The 16,978-nt window shown below is 35.7% G+C and overlaps 1 pseudogene; it reads left to right on the top strand.

The window, feature by feature from the left end:
• Window positions 1–8,941, top strand: part of LOC138381376 (ribosomal protein uL30-like) — a 40,494-nt pseudogene extending 31,553 nt beyond the window's left edge.
• The last annotated feature ends 8,037 nt before the right edge of the window (window positions 8,942–16,978 follow it).

Here is a 16,978-nt window from a genome sequence, read left to right as displayed (position 1 = left end):
AGGAGGAATAAGTTGTGAGATCTATTGCACAGCAGCATGACTACACTCAATAATGATGTATTGTATATTCCAATATAACTAACAGTAAATTTCAAATGTCTCACCACAAAAAATGATAGGTAAGTGAGGTGACAAACATATTAATTAGCTTGATTTAATCATTCTACATTGTATACATATATAAAAACATCACATAGTACCCTATAAATGTATACAATTATGATTTGCCAATTAAAAATATTAACTAAAAACAACATAGGAAATTCCATGACATAGAATATTAAATGATTTGTGAGGTAAACCAAGAAAGAAAGGAAAACAAGCCCTAGTAACACAGAGTGAGTGTCCAAGTCACATTCCATGGATAGGACATTTGACTCCAGACATTCTGTAAGCCAACAGGACCCAAGTACAGGTCACCTGGCAGAAATGATCATCACAGCTGAAAAAAAAAAATCAGGTAATTGATCACTTGGTGATGATCTAATTCAATATTCTAATATTATTAGACTTCAAGTGGTTTGTTCAGGAAACATTATTTGCTGATAATTGTACCTCTAAGAATGTATATATGTTGCTGTGATAATTCTGCAAACCCAGAGCAGTACAATGGAGTGATATAAATCTAGAGAGCCAAGGTCCTATATTAGTGAACCTGGAGGCATTTTTTAAGCGAAAAGGTATTTATTGAGTACATACTATATACCAGACCAATTTAAGTGCTGGGGATACATCAATGCACAAGACAAACAAAATTTCTTCTCTCAGAAAGATTACATGCTGGTAGCTGAGATAAATAACAAGCTATAAATAGAAACATTATGTACAGGTTGACCATTCCTAATCTGAAAATCCAAAATTCAAAATGCTTTAAAATTTGAAATGTGTTGCAGGGCAACATGATGTGACAAGTGGAAAATTCCACACTGGACCTCATACACAATCAAAACATACCAAAACTTTGTTTCATTCACAAAAGTATTTAAAATATTGTATAAAATTACCTTTGGGTTATATGTATAAGGTGTATAGGAAACATACATGAATTTTGTGTTTAGTCTTTGGCCCTGTCTCCAAGATACCTCATTATGTATACATGAATATTCCAACATCTGAAAAAATCTGAAATTTGCAACACTTCTGGTTGCATTTCAGATAAGGGATACTCAACCTATAATATAAATTCAGGTAGTGAAAAGTTCCAGAAAGAATAATGAAGCAGATTAAAGACATTGAAAATGACAAAAGGTAGGTGACCTAATCAGAAAATACAGAAAAGGAAGGTCTCTCAAAGGAGGTAACATTGAACACCTGAGACATATGACTCTACAAGGAAAGAAGCTTCCAGGCACAGGATGGAATGCATACAATATTCCTGAGACACAGCTAGCTAGCTTCATACATTATACATGAGGAACAGTGAGAAGTCAAGCATGGTTAGAGTAGAGTAAGAGATGGGGAGAGCTGTAGTCAGGACCCAAATCATATAGAAATGGTTTTGTAGTTCAGATTGTACTCTGAATTTTTCAGACAACTTTTGGAGCCTTTGGAGCAGAAAAGCAACATGATTCGGGCTACATTTTGAAAACATCACTTTGGCATCTGTGTGGGGAAGAGATCCTATGGGAGACAACATTGAAAGGAGGAAGATCAGTGTGAAGGCTGTTGCTATAGTCCAGGCAAATGATGACAATAGCCCCTAGGCCAAGCTGGAAGTTGTGGAAATGGCAAAAAGTGATTGTATTCAGAACATATTTTGAAGACAAGAGTTGGCAATTCTTGCTGAAAGACTGGATGAGGGTTGAGAGAGAAACCTTTCTCACCAATAGATATCATAAAATAGTCACTAAAATATAACTGCATAAGAATATGTACTACTGGGGTAGCCCTACACCATTACGAAGGTAAAAAACAGAGTTAAAATTTGTCTAACAATTATGTAACCTTAAAGCAACCAATTAATGACTGAATTCAATCATCACTTGCCAAATAAATGTTTGAATTGATTATAAAATAAAATGTTCATTGTGGCATTATTTGTCATAGCAAGAAAACTGGAAACAACTTTAATGACTATCAATAGGGGATTGGTGAAATAAACTATGGTACAACGACATAAATGCCACAGTATGCAAAACATTAAGAGTGATGTAATCCTATAGTACTAATATTGGGAAGAGTTCCAAGATATATTTTAAAGTAAAAATGCAAATTGGTAGAAAAGTGTGTATATTATCATCTCATTTGACTTAAAAATTACATGTTGTATTTACATGGCAAATTTCTGAATGATTTTGGAAGAAATTATTAACAATGGTTACCTCTGGAGAGTGAGACCTGGGATACGGTTGCTGGGGATAAACAGGAAAACTTTTGAATTGTTTTTTTGCCATTGAGAATAGTTTTTTTTTTTTTAAAATCTATTTTATATAAATTGTAAAAACTTACACCATGTATATTTCTAAATTTGCACGAATCCCTAAAGATTTTTCCTAAATCCTAGTCTTCAAATTTAAATTTCAGGTTTTTTCCTGTTAGTCAAAGCACTAAGAATAAACAAAGGCCCAGCATGTTTTGCACACTATTGGAGAAAAAAGAAGTTAAAAACATGGCCTATGTCATCAAGTAGCTTATAGTCTTCCCAGCAAAGGCATTAAAAAAAAGTAATTCTCTGCACTAACTTTAAGGCCAGAATGATTTCAGAAATAGAAGGCATCTATATTGTTTTAAGAGTTGGAGAAACTGGAAAAAGCCTCATTCTGGGCAATGGGACTTGAAGTGAACTTAGATTAAAAAAAATTTTTTTTTTAATTTTTAAATTTTTTTTTTTTTTTTTTAAGAGCCAGGATGTTGCTCTGTTGCCCAGACTGAATTCCTGAGCTCAACCAATCCTCCTGTCACAGCCTCCAGAGTAGCCAGGACTACAGTTATATGCCATCATGGCTAATTTTTTTTTTAAATTTTTTTGTGGAGACCTCAAGTGATCTTCCTGCCTCGGCCTCCCAAAGTGCCAGGATTACAGGTGTAAACCACTGGGTCAGGTCTCAACTTTGAAGATGAGAGAATTCAGAGAGGAGGGAATCATCAAGGTCCTTTCAGCAATATACTAGCACTTGTACAGTCATTAAAGGAAGAATATGCTTGGTATTGTGGGAAAGTACCTAGGTAGATGTCTCTGCCTGAATTAAGAGTATGTTCTAGGCAGCAATGGGAGATAAAATTTATACAAGTAGAATGGAGTTAGATTTTGTAGAGATCTAGCTTCTCAGAGAGTAAAGCTTGGCTTTGATACTCTAGGCAATGTAGATTCTTGAGCAGAATGAGCAGTGACATGATGAAAATTATGTCTTTCTTAATTATTAGAAAGATTAATCGGGTAGGCATATATAAAATAGATTAGAGCAGGGTGACCTGTACTGGAGTAATAACAGTGGAGAAGGAAAGAAAAAAAGTGAAAGTAGAGACAATGGTTAAAACAGAAGGACTTAGGAACAGTATAGGGGATGAAGTGGAGGACGGAGTCAAAGGTGCCTCTCTGTTTCTCTAGCCTACAAGCCTAACAGAATTGATAAACTTGATAATGCTGTACAACAGTGGTCCCCAACCTTTTTGGCACCAGGGACTGTTTTAATGGAAGACAATTTTTCCATGGACCGGAGGTGGGGGGGTGGGAGGTGGAGATGGTTTCAGGATGATTCAAGCGCATTACATTTATTGTGCACTTTATTTCTATTATTACATTATAATATATAATGAAATAATTATACAACTCATCATAGGTTGGGGACCCCTGCTCCACAAGACACTGTTAATTGGTTGATTGAAGCTAATGAGAACCATATTTCTCCACCCTATATGTACCTGCTGTGTATCCTCTTCCCTTCAAATTCAAGAACATTTTATATACATTAGGATTTCTTGCCCTCGCCATTTATTTTGTCATTTTTTTCTCATTTATATTTGTAAAGAATCAATACCAAATTCCCCCAGATCTCAATGCTGTTTCTCTTTTGTTTTTAACTTCTCTAAACTTTCCCCTAATTACATTTTTATATCTTCTTTTTCTATCTCCCGATATTATTTTAACTCTGTAAATCTCATACTCCCAATTATTACTAAATACTTGAAGCCATTAGGGAGTTATCTTTGTACCAACCCAGCACAGCACCATGTGGAGGAGAAGTTAATCATCAGGCACCATGGGGATCTATAATTAAATTGATAATGATGATAATAGTCAAAGATGTCCCCACATCTTTAGTCTTGTTTTTCTGAGATTTTCCTATTTCTGCCACCTCTGTCTCTTAGGGAAACCAAATGAGTTGATATGCTTAAGAATTATCTGATAAACTTTGTAAAAATATTATATGCTGAGCCATAAAGCAATGTCCTTTTCTTATACAAGCTAACACATAAAACCTCCTGAGGTTTATTCCGTGAAAGTTCTGGAAGGAAAATCTCTAGGAGGAGAAGCTGACTAAATTACCCTAATTTTTCCACCTTTATTCATCTTCCCTTGGGAAGATCTGTGCTGTCCCACTTTGAATTATACTGGGTACTAATCTCTGATCCAAATATGAACAGTATTCTCTTCATTGGCTCCCCTTAGAAGAAATAGGTGGTTATTTTGAAAACTTTACTAAATATTAAAATGGAACAAAAATTTTTAAAAGTAGAAAAAAAGCATAAAAGATACAAATATTTGATGATGAGATAATTATAACCATACAGCAAACCAAAAGGATTAGTTCAATTTTGCAGGCCTGGCCTCCTTCCCTTTCATTTCCATGCTTCCATATGACAGGGCATCTCCTGTACCATCACAAAAGAGCTGTTCTCTTGACATACTGACTTATTCTTGGTTTAGGATCCTGGTTTAAACTTCTCAGGCTAACTAAGGTCTTCTCACCCAGTTCAGGTTTCTAGCCTGAAGTATGTACCTCACCACAATGGATTATGAAAATTATGAAAATTGACACAATAAGTTACCCAAAACTTTCTCACTGACGTTAACAGATCTGTCAACTTTTTGAGCATTCTGTGAGACAGTGACCTAAAGGACTGTCATCATCATCACCAACACAAAATATCTTGAATTAAATAATATTATTTAATATTATTGCCATAACACATACACAGTAACAACAGAGTAGTCTTCTCATAGAAACACATAAAGAATGAAGAAGGAAAAAAATGTCATCAATCCTGGGGTAGAAAGTCATTACCTCCTACTGTCTAAGTAAGAAAAGTACTTAATCATTTTTCATTTTTTTCTAAAAAAATTAAATCAAATTAAAATGTTTGTTTGCAGGTGAGTTAGTATGTGAAGTAATGTTTCATCAATTCACCTAAGCAGATAAATTCAAAAATTTTTCAACATTTATATTAACAATAACAGCTAAAAGCAAAAGGAAAATATTCTTCAACATTTTAAATGAAGAAAATCATATTCTTATACTTAGATATTTTTCTTTCTACTGTCAAGATTTTAGAGTCAAAACATTGCCTATCAATTGTTGGTTAAAACTGATTTAAAATCAATTGATTTTAAATTAAATTCAAGAAATAGTCAGTGAGGTAGAAGACATTATGCTAGAAAATAGGTGAATATAAAGAGGAATAAGGCATTTCACATTACTTTCAAGGAGTTCATAATCCAGTGGAGGAGACAGAACAACTATTAGAACTATTATCTAGAAATTCATTTTTTAAGGTTTAAGAAAGAGAAACTGCAGTAATTATGTGCCCACTTATTGTTTATTGAATCTCTTTTTAGAAATGAGTTTTTTCCCTTAACATGTTAATAATTCTCATCTCTATACTTTGCTATGTCATGCTAATGAATTTAACTTTATAAAGAGCCTTCCCTTCATTTAGCATTATTAGGAGTACATTTAGTAGAGAGAAAAAAAGCGATAGGTGAGTGCTAATGATATCAATTTATAAATAAAAGATTGCATCATAGGTAGCTGGTTTTGCTTTCTCCTTTTGCAGTGTAATGATTCAAGGGAAATTTTTCTTAATATTTCAGATCAATCATATTTGAATTAAAGAATTAAAATGCCAGCCAGCTGCAAATCTACAAACAACAGTTGCACTGTGAAGCCTTTATTATTAGAGAAATATCAAATACCCAAATTTCAAGTCATAACATTTCAGTAAAATACATAATGTGTGGTTTCCATTAATAAAATATTTTGAATAGAAATAGCAAAATATTTTTATACAAAGTATCGGGTCTGTCATCACTTCCATTTGCAAAGGATGAAGACTGTCAATATTAAGTTCTGTTTGTAAGAGCATCTTAGGTTGTAATAGTTAGGGAAGCAATAAAGAGGTCAAAGGAGCAGTTATGAAAGACATTTATAGAATATGTTTTCCCAGGTTCCACTTGAGGGAAAAACACTTTGATAGAGCCAAAAGAAATAAGAAACTGAAATGGAGATTGTCAAGGCTGAGAAAGTCACTTATGGAGGCATAAATATAATCATCAAACACAGCTATTAGAAAATCATACTGGTTTCAAACTCATTTTTTTTTTTCCTTCTTGTCCTTTTTTTTTTTAAGTCTTTTTTTTTATTCTTATTTCAGCATATTGTGGGGGTACAAAAGTTTCAAACTCATTCTGAAAGCAGAAATTGGGTTCTGTGGGCTCCTGTTGTAGGGAGTGAAGATGCTTGAGTGAACCCAGGGATTCATTGCTTAACTTATTACTCTCTCCCTAGGGCGGTTCTAAGAGATGTGATATTCTTTTCCACCCATGACACTTCTTTCAACCACTTAGTTTTACTTTAGAAATATATAGCACTGAATGTATGATAAAAGTATTTTATCCTTCATTGAGTGCTCTCTGTATGCAGCTCAGTGCTGAGTAGGAATATAATGTCTTTAACTTCTAAGAGCTCATAATTTACTTAGGGAGGAAAGACACATATGCATAAAAAATACAGCATAAGGCAAGTCAAGGCTGTGTTTATAGAAACCGATGTTGTCAAAGAGATTGTCTTTAGTTGGGCCTTGAGGACAATGGAGTAGATATTGTTGGCTCAGCAGCCAACATTCACTACCTGCTTTCCCATTACTAACAGCATCCAGTCTTTAACTTGGATAACATATATCCCTCAGTACAAGCTCAAGTACTTCGGGGGAAACCATGGTTAGATTAATCCAATCATTGGTACATTCTCTTTCCCCTGTTCAGTTGGGGATGGGAGTAGAGGATAGAAAGGGAGGATATGACCCAATCAGGGTGAATTTCAAGATTCTTGTTTGGAATGCTGGGAAGAGTCTCTTTCTTCCTCCAATATCATATTGCATGGATGTGAAGCCTGGCACCACTAGAGTCATTTTGCCAGATATAAGCCCCAGGGCCAATACAATATACAGAGGAGGGTACTGCCAAGACATCTGCAAAGAAACAGAGGTAGAGCCCCTGGATCAAGTCAATGTGAAGCCTGTCTTACTGCTAGACTAATGCATTTTCTTACTGTTTAACCCAGTTTAAGTTTTTTTGTTTGTTTGTTTCATGTAGCTGAAGTCTTCTGATTTAGATGGGTACATTTCAAATAAATAAAGAGGCTAGGGTATTCCAGAAACAGGTGATACTGAAGAGATGCAAATAAGTCAGAAGCCCCGGAAGATAAAGAGTAGACCAATATTTTGGGGGTGGAGAGTGTATACAATGTAATAGGAGGGCAAGTATAAAAAAATGGTTCAGAGATGTAGACAAATTTAAAACTTAGGCCACGGATTTTGGGCTTTTTGTAGGCAAGGTCAATAAATGGGTTTTGACTGATAAATGTAAGGATAATAACAAACATTTATTGAGCACTTATGTGCTGGCATTATATATTTATTTCATTTAGTTATTAAAATCTTTAACCAAGTACTATCATTTTTCCTGTTTCACAGACAAGGAACATGCTTAGTAACATGGTTATTAAGTGGTAGAGCTGCGATTAAAACCCTTGCATTCTGACCTCAGAGAAGGCACTCTTAACTAATACTTTAGTCTGCCTTCTTCATATCATAGTAAAAGTGGTGTTTTAAAAGGTTAATCTGAGGTGGCCAGTTAGCTCAGTTGGTTATAGCATGGTGCTAATAAAGAGGTTAATCTCAAGGGAAAATAGTTTTGGCACAAAATTTTAGTATGTCTGAAATATTATAAAGAAATAGAGTAGCTGCAACCCTAGAAAGATGGAGGAGCAAAAGGAAAGGAAAAAAAATCCCTTCGGTTCCAGAAAATCTCCTGAAAAAGAGGAAGGCTTACCAAGCCCTCAAAGCCACCCAGGCAAAGCAAGCACTTTTGGCAAAGAAAGAGCAGAGGAAAGGAAAAGGACCCAGGTTTAAGCGACTGGAATCATTTCTACATGATTCCTGGCGGCAGCAACGCGACAGGGTGCGTGTCAGGAGACTAGAAGTGAAACCTCATGCCTTGGAATTGCCAGATAAACATTCCTTGGCTTTTGTTGTACACATCCAAAGGATTAATGGGGTGAGTTAACTGGTGCAAAACACCATCGCAAGACTTTGCCTAAAGAAAATTTTCAGTGGCGTCTTTGTTAGAGTCACCCCGCAGAGCCTAAAATTGCTGCATATGGTGGAACCTTATGTGACCTGGGGATTTCCAAATCTGAAGTCCATCCGCGAACTCATCTTGAAACGTAGACAAGCCAAGGTCAAGAATAAGACCATCCCTCTAACAGATAACACAGTGATAAAAGAGCACCTGCGGAAGTTTGGTGTCATTTGCTTGGAAGACCTCATTCATGAAATTGTCTTCCCAGGGAAGCATTTCCAGGAGATCTCATGGTTCTTGTGTCCTTTCCAACTCTCAGTGGCCCGTCATGCTACCAAGAATAAAGTGGGCTTCCTCAAGGTGATGGGCTCACCTGGCTATCGAGGTGAAAGCATTAATCAGCTCATCTGCCAGCTGAACTAGACCCAGAATATCTGAAAGCACAGTGCATTGGGAGCATGTGTCTTTGGGTTTTGGAATTACCAAGTATCTTCAGAGAAGATCATTTTCTGCTCTGTCTTCAAAAACGAAGGGAAGGGTCAGGGAAAAGACAGTTGGTTATGCTCATGGCTGGAACCTCTCATCACAGTCCAGTTCCAAGGAAAAATTCCAGTGTTTTCCACTTTGGCTGCTGCCACCTCTGAAATCACATGCCACGGAGAAACGAATCCTGCTTTGTCAGATCTTCTATCCTGCGGTTAAACGTTGATGAATGAATGACTCAAGCATGTGTATGTATGAGGATCCCTAAGACTCCTGCAACAGTGGACCAAGCCCAGGGGCATACTTGAATCTGGGTATTCCCAGGGCTTTGTTTTGAAAAGACTTGAAATACAATTAGAAAGGAGAATGCAAAAAAAAAAAAAGAAAAGAAAAAAAAAAAGAAATAATTGATAGTATTGATATTTGACAATTGATAGTATGTAGGAGCTGATTAGAAGTAAGAAAAACATAAGGAATAATCACAGATGTTTTTGACATTCCTTCCCTGGAAGATTTGTGGGGAATGATGACACCAATGACAGAAAAATGGAAGTCGGAGAAAGAATTGTTTTTTTTTTGTTGGAGAAGGGGATAGGGGATAAACTCTGTTTTAGATACATTCAGTTTGAGGTGATAGCAAAACCCTCCAGTATAAATGCTATATAGATAGCTGGGAACGAATGAATAAAACTGGAAATACAGCTTAGATATTAGTTTCATTGAAGTGATAGTTGAAACCATAATTTTATCATTAATCTTAGTGAGAATAAAACAAAGTGAAGGCAATCATTATTATTACTTTTTAAATTTACTGAATCTACCTGGAGTCCTTTTAGTTACTTGAAAAAACTTTAGGGGGATAAACTTTCAGTCACTTGAAAAAACTTTTGTAATGCTTGGGCTTGGATAAAAATCCTCTGATGAGTGAAGAAAAGATAAGAAATAATATGCTTAAGGTTATACTTTATCAAGGTCATCAATTCAATACACATTTGTATATTAGGAACTCTATTTATAAAGTAATTAATTCCTGTGCGTGTATATTTTAACAATGGGGTGGCCAGATTCCTCTATATCACTTTTGGTACTGCTTCTATTTTATCAAAGATTCTCGTCTATAGTTTTAGGGTAAAATCTAGGTATATCCCAATCATCTCTTTATAACATCAATTATTTTTAAGTCTATGTCCCCTCACTTTTTACGGCTATGCTGAAAATATAAAATTTACTATTTTCATGCCACCATTTTCTTACTTATGACATCTCTATGTGACATTCATCTGTGAATTGGAAATCAACATTATTTGCTCACTTTTTCATTTCACAGTATATTTCTTATCATGAAAAAGTCATTTAAAATGTAAAGATTTCAAAAATTAGTTGACATTAACGAAAGCTAAAGAACAGTCAACATTCTTTTTCTGCTCACATAGTAAATGTTAGGGTTACTTCCCTACATCTGTTTCACCCACACCCCATTATGTGGCAACTGTGTGGTTTTGTGGGGTCACGCCTATCAGGTAATCCCACTCTCTTGGTACAGTGATAGGTTCAGGTTAGTCAGACCTAAGTCATCAGAGCATGGCCTGCCCTGGTGGCCACAGGGTTGAATAAAAGGTATTCTAATCAGTGCACAGTTCAGGACTTCCGTTGAATGGATATAAGAGGAGACCAGCTCAGATACGCAAAGGCCTCGATTGTTTTTGTCAGCCATATTATGTCAGTGAAAGAAATTATTATTAAGTCAACACCATGGACAGTGAAGCTCAAGTCCAGAATGAAAGTTTTCTGACAAAACAACTAGGCTGCTGGATCAACCAATCCTGAAATCTTATCTATTTCTGAATTTTCTACTCATATGAGCCAATAAATTTCCTTATTGTTTGTCTTTCTGTGTTGAATTTTCCTTTATATATTACTGTAGGTATCCTAAGAGGTAGAGCTTTCTTTCTCTATTGGTAAGCTAACTGTTGTTACAGGGAAAAGCCCTACATACACTATCTTGACACCTCTGTACTCAGCAATTCCTTCTTGACTAAACTACTCATGGCAGTTGCACAAGGCTTTGAAATTGAGCCTTATTTATCCACTGCTTACATGCAAGGAGTGTCTGTTATCATTCTCATAGACTTTCTTACAAATGAGCTCATTTCCTTAGGGATGTCATGATCTTCTGGAATTTCCAAACCTTGCTGTTGTTTCTCGAAGGAAAATGATGTTGTTGAGCCTGCCAAAATATTCCCACTTTCAATCTGTTTTACAAACATTTCCATTTCTTAATTCATTGATCAGCACATTTTTAAAAAGTCTTAAAATATCTTACAAAAAGAAAAACATACATTTTAAAAGACATAAACAAAGAAAAAAGGCAATAGGATGTTTTTTGTAATGTTGGTTGCTTGTAAAACAGATGCCTAACTGATCTTCTATTAGTGCTGTCCAATAGTAATTTCTTTCAAGGTAGAAATGTTCTATATTCACACTGTACAAAATGGTAGCTGCTGGCCACATATAGCTATTGAGCACTTGAAATGTGACTAGTGTAACTAAGGAACTGAATTTTTAATGTTAATATTAATTAATATAATAAACTAATGTAAATTTAAATTCAAATAGCCACATCTGGCTAGTGTTACCATATTAGATAGCATAGCAGTAGATCAACCTTAGAATATTATAGGGTTAAATAGAACAAATGGCAAAAGAATGCTTTAGCCTAACAAGTGTATTTTTATAGTCTTTTCTTATCCTTGGGATGTAGTTCAACATTTACTTAATGAGTTTCTTTTTTTAAGAGGTGGAGTCTCAACTCACCATGTTGCCCAGGCTGAACTTAAGTGATCTTCCTGCCTCAGCTTCCCAAGTATCTGGGACTACAGGTGGGCAGTGTACCCAGTTTATTTAATGAGATTTTATTCATTTAAATCAAATTGAGACTACTGGATTTTTTTTTTTGAGGCAAGGTCTCACTCTGTTGCCCAAGCTGGAGTATAGTAGCATGTTCATAGCTCACTGTAACCTTGTCTGGGCTAGAGGGATCCTCCTGCCTCAGCTTCACAAGTAGCTAGGACTACAGGTGTGCATCACCACACTCCCGAAGTACTGGGATTATGGGTGTGAGCCACTGTGCCTCGCTTTATTGGATTATTGTGTGGATTCTTCTCTCTCCCTAACTCATCACAGCTAACTGGTCACGAAGTCTTATTCATCCTACCTCTTAAATATACCTTAAAGATATCCCCCTCTCCTTTCCATCTCCCTTACCGCTGTTTAGGTCTTGTTTGACCTTTATTATTTTAATAGCTTCCTAATTTTTCTCTTTATTACCACTCTTGCCTCTTTCTATTTTACTTCCTACCTGTTCATTGAGTGACCTTCCTAAAAACAATCTCACCATATCACTTCCCTGCTATAGAATACACTTTCCACTAAAATGTGGACCATGATCAGCCTTATAGGCATCACTTTGAGCTCATTAGAAATGCAGAATCTCAGACTTCATCCCAAACTAAATCTGAAGCTGCACTTAATGGGATCTACAAAGGCAATTTTTATGTGCATCCGAGTTTGAGAAGCATTGCTGTAGGATGAAGCCCAAACTCCTTAGCGTATCTTGAAGAGTCTACATTATTTGGTCCAGCTCAGTTTCCAGCCTCATCTCCAGCATCTGCCCTTTCTGAACCTCTTAAAACCTACACTCAAAGTCATACAAAATAATTTGTAATTCTGTGTATCCATTTTTGTTCCTCTGTCTAAATAACCTTTTCTTCCAGGTCATCAAGACCCAATTGAGGCCGGGCGCGGTGGCTCACGCCTGTAATCCTAGCACTCTGGGAGGCCGAGGTGGGCGGATCGTTTGAGCTCAGGAGTTCGAGACCAGCCTGAGCAAGAGCGAGACCCCATCTCTACTAAAAATAGAAAGAAATTATATGGACAGCTAAAAATATATATAGAAAAAATTAGCCGGGCATGGTGGTACATGCCTGTAGTCCCAGCTACTCGGGAGGCTGTGACAGGAGGATCGCTTGAGCTCAGGAATTTGAGGTTGCTGTGAGCTAGGCTAACTCCACGGCACTCACTCTAGCCTGGGCAACAGAGTGAGACTCTGTCTCAAAAAAAAAAAAAAAAAAAAAAAGACCCAATTGAAAACTTATCTTCTGCATTTCTTCACAAGAGTCAAGTATATCCTCTTGGTACTTCCATAGACTTTTATAGATACTGTTCTTATAGCACATAACACAATAGATTGTAAGTATTTGTGTGTCTCTTTATACTAGACTGTGAACTTTTTGAGGAGAGGCATTATTTCTTATACAGTTGTGTTGTTCTCAATAGTTTCCAATACATGCTTGCTAGATGAATGATATGTTTCAAAAGTGCATATTAGATAATGGTAGTATTTCATAGAATCATTATATTTGAAAGTTAAAAAGAATCTTACTGATCACCTTGTGAAGTATTTTTATTTTACAAGTACAAGAGGAAAACTGAAGCCTCCAAAGTTGAATGACTTTTCCAAAATTATTGGCATGGTAACATTTTCTCAATATGCACTAGGCACCCCATAAAATATGCAGCTAATAAACATGGTACACTTATTTTTCTCTCTCTGGTATTGAGTTGAATTAAATTTCCCTCTACTAGTAAGGTAAAGACTTTAATAAACCTGGGTTATTCTTGATTTCTTCTGCTAATCCTTTCTTCACCTTTCCCTTGTGGGAAATGACAGGGCTCTTTTCTATCTTCCTTTCAGTTAATGTTATATGATGCTAATCAAAAAGATAGTGAAGTAATTAGGGATGCAGTGCCATCAGTACACAGCTGATAGTAAGCTTTGCATCTCCTTTCATCAGATCTAGGATGTGGTTTCTTGAATTTCACAGTGTCTGGCAGAGCGAAGAATGTGGAGGAAAGCAGTTGGATCAGGCACCATCTAGATAAGACTAAAGCAATCCTCCTATGTAGAGGGAGATATCTGAAGTATACAGCAGCCAGTGACATCATGGAAAATAAATCCACCCTTTGTCTTACCCACCCTTTGTCTCTGAAAGCCATGATTTTGTGGGAAATCTTGGATTGCAAGTTATTCCTAATTTCTTAGATTTTGGACAAAACTTCTATAGTCACCTTCTACATGCTTTAAAATAAATAGATATTATCTTTTCTTCCACTTGGGAAGCTTGCTATGATTTTATCTTCTTGCACTATATTTCACACTTATGTTAATGACTTCTACATCAATTATAATACTTGTCTTACACATTCCTGAGTAGTTTGATCCTTTTATTTTTTTTTTTTTGCCACGAATCTTAATTAGAAGATGGGCTTGGTATTTGTTTTAGTTATTTCTGGATTCCAGCTGTGGTCAAAATCTTGTTTGCGGGGAGAATATAATATAATCAGAATGATTTATTCTTTTCCATTGCAGAATCCATTAACTTAATTTTGACCAACACTTATTAAATATCTAACATGTAGGATTGCAATTACAGGATGGTTATGATAGGCCTTCACTTTAGGAACATGGTTTAAATTTTAAAGGTTTCCTATATCCATTACATATTGTACCTCTGAGCCGAATTCATGTTACACTAAATTTAGCATGACCGTATAATGTCAGGTGCAAACTGGGATACTTTGGGTACTGAAAGGAGTTGTAATTTATCATACCTGATCAACAGGTTAAACAAGGACTGTCCTGGGAAAACTGGAATAATGTCAGGCAAACTGGAACATATGGTCACCTTAATTAAATATCACTTTCTGTTATACTTGTATTTTCACATTTGTAAGTATGATAGTAATTAGGGAGCACACTGGGTTAAATATAACTATTTTATGATGCCTATTATATGTCAGGTACTACAATAAATGTGTGGTCAGATTTTAGTTAGAGAAACAGAATATGTACATATAATCATATTAAGCAAATATGTATAGTGGAATGAATACTGGACAGAGAGTCAGGAGACCTAGATTAAAAAATTAGCCTTGAAATTCAATCACTCTCTTTGCTCAAATCATTTAACCGCTCTGAGGCTCAGTTTTCTTACCTGTAAAATGGAAGGATATTAATTCTTCATAGGATAGTGGGAGAAGGTGGTAAAAAATGTGAAGCTGGGAGTGGCGGCCCTTCCCTGTAGTATTCACTACTTGGGATGCTGAAGGCAGGAGGATCACTTGAGCCCAGGAGTTTGACACCAGTGTGGGCAACATAGTGAGACTCTGTCCCTGAAAATAAAACGAGAAAGCACCTAATATAGTATCTGTCAAATAATGAATGCTTGATAAAAGGTTATCTGAGTTTGCTGATATTCCAGTTTAATGAAAGGCAACCAGAATGGAAGTTAGAGACTTATTCTCTTTGTAAAAACTTTAATTATGATGTTAGCAGCTGTTGTTATTTAATTAGTATTCAATGTCTAGATCTATTTGCTTATTAGGGGTTTTAAATTTATTTCTGATCACATAAAATTCACCTTTTTAAGTTCTGTAAGTGGTCAGAGTTGTAATTAAGATAAAGACGTAATTAAGAAAAGAGTAACATCAGTTATGCCTACATGTCCCAACCTCTAACATTGTGCTATTTCACATTACAGATGTGCTTATCAATTGCTAGGAGGGAGCAAAATAGAAACATTATAATGACATAAATGAAAGACAATTAGAATATTATTTTCCCAGGTCCTTTTAATATAAATAGCTCTATGAGTTTTATGACATAATAATTAACAAATAACCTCCTATATTGTTAAATACACAAAGAGTAATAAAGCTTATCTAGACTAACATCCACTAAATTTTTCATTACTTCTTGGCCTTGAATTCCAATAATTAAATTGTACTAATATCTAGCTTATTTTCCAGGAACAAACAATGTATTCTTTCTCTGATTCTGTGCTCTTTGGTCATCACTAATATAATACTATTATTTTAAAATGAAATTATGGTCCTATAACCAGTAGCCATGTACTTTGAGTTGCTTCTACAATAATGCTGATTAACTTGGGATGAACCAGTCATATTCTTCCACCCAATTCCTGGTCAAGAAATAACATGTTGTCATCTGACAACTGGCAAAGATTAACAGTCAGCTGTGGCCACTGCACTGACTGACTCACTCAGGGATTTAAATCATGACCTTGGCCTCATTATCATGCTGTTATAATCTACTGAGCAAAACGGCTACAAAAATAAATAGTGAAAACAGGAAGTAAAAAATCCTGCTATTTGTGTCTTCTAGACACAAAGCCCAGTGTATCTATGTCCTTTGAGTAATTCTATTAGCAGGTGTTTTAGACATGGATGAACTGAAGGCAGGATAGCCTCCTGAATATCAAAGCCAACCATGTCAGTTCTCTAGCTAAAAAATCTTCACTGCCTGTGTAATGATTATAAGACAAGTGCAAATTCTTTAGCATAGCATATAAGGCTGTAGAATAATCTTGCCACAACTTATTTCTCTAGCTTTATGTTTTGCTACAATTTCCTGCCTCTCTTTCTTCATAAATACCCTTTCTTCATATTTCATACTTCATAATCATAAGTGTTTTTCCCATTATTTTGTGACTGCTCATGTATTCAGTATATATTTATTAAGCACCTATAATGTATGAGACACTCTGATAGGCCCTAGGGAAATTGGAGTGAAAGGCACATTCCTTGATCTTAAAGAATTCATAGTCCAGTTGAGACAGACAAGGAAATAAACAGCTACAACACACTGTGACAAGTGCTATCTGTGAGCAAAGTATGAACAATGGTAAAAGAGCCTGTGGCAAACAGGTAGAAGGAGGAAAAACGGAAGGATGAACATATGGTGAAGACAATGAAGAAGTTAACTGACTGAAAAGAAGGTTAAGGGAGAGAGAGTAGAAAGGTGATCTAAGCTGAGGGAATATTAAGTCACAGAGATGAGAAACTTTGCATATTCGGTAAAGCACAAGTAGAGTGTCATGGCTGAAGAGGGGGATATGT

The sequence above is a fragment of the Eulemur rufifrons genome, chromosome 3, assembly GCF_041146395.1.
Source record: "Eulemur rufifrons isolate Redbay chromosome 3, OSU_ERuf_1, whole genome shotgun sequence".
Lineage (NCBI taxonomy): Eukaryota > Metazoa > Chordata > Mammalia > Primates > Lemuridae > Eulemur > Eulemur rufifrons.
This window is presented reverse-complemented; position numbering and strand designations above follow the sequence as displayed.